At 58.4% G+C, this 3,377-nt stretch overlaps 1 protein-coding gene across 6 annotated transcripts in view; it reads left to right on the top strand.

Moving 5' to 3' along the window:
* Positions 1–3,377, top strand: part of NFIC (nuclear factor I C) — a 108,773-nt gene that overhangs the window by 23,251 nt on the left and 82,145 nt on the right. The gene's annotated exons all lie outside the window — the stretch shown is intronic.

The following is a 3,377-nucleotide window of genomic DNA, read 5'->3' as shown; positions in this document are numbered from 1 at the left end:
GGGGCCAGGAGGGTCTGAGGGAGGAGGCTGGTGCATACGGCTATGATGTGGTGGTCCAAGCGGGGAAGTGGGCCTAGGAGAGCATCTGATGGGGGTGACACGGGGCCAGGAGGGTCTGAGCGAGGAGGCTGGTGCGTGTAGATGTGATGTGGTGGTCCAGGCGGGGCAGCAGGCCTGGGAGAGCGTCTGACGGGGGTGACCCGGGTCAAGGAGGGTCTGAGGGAAGACACCAGCGTATGTAGATGTGAGATGGTGGTCTGAGGTGGGGGGAGGCAGGCCTAGGAGGGCATCTAATGCGGGTGACATGGTGCAAGGAGTGTCTGAGGGAGGAGGCCAGTGCATGCAGGGCCCAGGTAACTGCTGATGGGATGTGGAGGTCAGATGGGGGAGGCAGGCCTAGCAGAGGTCTCAAGTGAGAGGGTACAAGGAGGTTTTTTTGACGGAGGAGGCAGGTGGGCTATGGTGCTCCAGTGGTAGAGGCAGGGTCTCACCCTCACGTCTGAGGGAGGAAGCAGGAAGGCCCTTGAGGTCTTGGGGGTGAGAATGTCCTGGAGGGTCTTGGGTGCAACTGACGGCCTTGCTGGAAGCTGGGATGAGGAGAGGAGCGGGACAGGCCATGCCAGCCCTCCAGGGAGAGCTGGGAGAGTCCAGGCACTGCTTCCTGTGAATGCTTGTTGGTTGATCGACTCTCAGACCACGCCAGCAGAGAGGCCTGATGAGCCTGGCCCTACCAGCGGGCTGTTTGCCGGTGGTCAAATGCCTGATGTTGAGACGAGCAAGCTTTGCGGGGGTGAGGAAATCCAAGGCGGCTTCCCAGAGGAGGAGGCGCAGCTGAGCTCAGCTCTGCAGGATGGCCAGGCTGCAGTGAACAAGGGGATGCCCCAGGGGGCCTGGCAGGAGTGTGGAGGTGGGAGGCCTGACGCCTGTGCCTCTGGTCCCGGTGCTAAGAGCAGGGTTGGTCTTGTAGCTTCTTGGCTGTGTGGCGCTCATGGACTTCAGTTTCTCCTGCCGGCCAAATGGTGGAGATGATCAGAGTCCGTAGCTGGATGGGGCTATGGGAGGTTCCAGAAGATCATGCGTGTAGCCACGTGCAGGGTGTCAGCTGCACCCCAAGACCTGAGTGGGTGCACAGCACCCCTGCCATGCCCACCCAGGCTGTGTCTGGAGCACGCGTGAACCCTCACACACCCAGGGGCTGCCAGAGCATGTGGGATGGGTGCACGCCGGACGCAGACCCATGCAGGTCACCAGCCCAACCCCAGCCCAGGCAGCACTCTATAGAAAGAGGCAATTGCACAGCCTGAGAGGGAGGGGCATTTGCCGGAACAAGGGGGACTGTGGGACTAGACTGCCTGTGCTCCAGACAAAGCCCTTCTTTTCCCCAGCTGTATGGACACAACCCTTTTCTGTGCCTCAGTTTCCTCCTTGGTGCAATGGGAGTAACAGCCATGCCACCTTCTAGAGCTGGTGCAAGAGTGAGACAGGGTCACGGGCTCCCAGGCTCTATGGTGTGTGGAAGGAGAGCAGGGCGGAGTTACCCAGTGTTTTTTTTTTTTTTTTTTTTTTTTCCTGGAGACAGGGTCTCGCTCTGTCCCCCAGGCTGAAGTGCAGTGGTGTCATCTCGGCTCACTGTAGCCTCAACCTCCCAGGCTCAAGCGATCCTCCTGCCTCATCCTCCCAAGTAGCTGGGACTACAGGTGCACACCACCATGCCCAGCTAATTTTTTATAATTTTTTAGAGATGGAGTTTTGCTATATTGCCCAGGCTGGCCTCAAACTCCTGGGCTCAAGCCATCCTCCCACTTTGGCCTCCCAAAGTGTTAGGATTATAGCAGGCAAGAGCCACTGCACCACACCAGTTACCCAGTCTTTTTTTTTTTTTTTGGGGGGGGGGGGAGATGGAGTTTCACCCTGTTGCCCAGGCTGGAGTGCAGTGATGTGATCTCGGCTCGCTGCAATCTCCACCTCCCGGGTTCAAGCGATTCTCCTGCCTCAGCCTCCCCAGTAGCTGAGATTACAGGCGCCCGCCGCCATGCCTGGCTAATTTTTGTATTTTTAGTAGAGACAGCGTTTCACCATGTTGGCCAGGCTGGTCTTGAACTCCTGACCTCAAATGATCCACTGGCCTCAGCCTCCCAAAGTGCTGGGATTACAGGCGTGAGCCACCGCGCCTGGCAGTTACCCAGTTTTGATCTTGATTCTTTGACCTTGACCTTAGCATCTTTCTCCTCCCCCACCCCCACCAATGAGCAACAAACCTACTGGGGCTGGCTGTGAGGGGGCATTGGGGACGGTGGGGGCAGAGAGGTGGGCTGGGCCACTGCGTGTTGGGGGCAGGAGGCAGGGGCCACCGTGGGGGCGGGGATGCTCATCGCCACGCAGAGCCAGACCTCTCTGCCACCACACATCTTCCTCGCCCGGCCCCGCCCCCACCTCCTCCGCGCTGAGCTGATAAAATTTTGAAGAGAGCTTTCTGCTGCAGTCAGCACAACCTCTGGGCACCTCCCCACCCCCACCCAGCCCCTCCCGCCTTTGCTCAGCAGGCAGGCCTGTGCCCTGGGTCAGATTGGCCTCTCTGAGTGAGGGCTGCACCCTCCCTCGCCCCCAGCCTGCCCCCTTCATCCCCAAGGGAATCCCTGCTTCAGTTGGCCCCAGCAGGCCACACACCCCCCCAAATTGGCCCCAGCAGGCCACCACCCCCCCAGCCATGCCATCTGCCCACTGCGAGTGCTCCAGCTCCTCATGGGGGTGAGAGCTGGGCCTGGACTCCAACCCCAGCTCAGCTGCCCACTGGCTGGGTGATCTGGGGCCAGTCACTCACCTTCTCTGTGCTTCATTTCCTTGTCTATAAACTGGGGGGCTCAAAAATGGTTGCCTTGTGGGAAATGTCGCATGCCCAGGGTGAGGGCTCAGTAAACCACCACGCGGTACCATGAAGACCAGGCATTAGGCATGGGGCTAGGGCCCTCTATGGTTATCGTTACAACGTTATCCTCTTCAGGATTGGTTTGTTTGTTTATTTGTTTTTGTTTTTGTTTTGAGATGGAGTCTTGCTCTGTCGCCCAGGCTGGAGTGCAGTGGCGCGATCTTGGCTCACTGCAAGCTCTGCCTCCCAGGTTTAAGCAATTCTCCTGCCTCAGCCTCCTGAGTAGCTGGGACTACACATGCCCACCACCACGTCCGGCTAATTTTTGTATTTTTAGTACAGACGGGGTTTTGCCATGTTGGCCAGGCTGGTCTCCAGCTCCTAACCTCAGGTGATCCACCCACCTCGGCCTCCCAAAGTGCTGGGATTATAGGCATGAACCATCACAACTGGTCTTGTTTTTAAGTTTTTGCAGAGATAGGGTTTCGTCATGTTGCTCAGGCTGATCTCG

This window comes from Piliocolobus tephrosceles, chromosome 21 (assembly GCF_002776525.5).
Source record: "Piliocolobus tephrosceles isolate RC106 chromosome 21, ASM277652v3, whole genome shotgun sequence".
NCBI lineage: Eukaryota > Metazoa > Chordata > Mammalia > Primates > Cercopithecidae > Piliocolobus > Piliocolobus tephrosceles.
The sequence above is the reverse complement of the archived record's forward strand: the minus strand, read 5'-3'. Positions and strand labels throughout refer to the sequence as shown.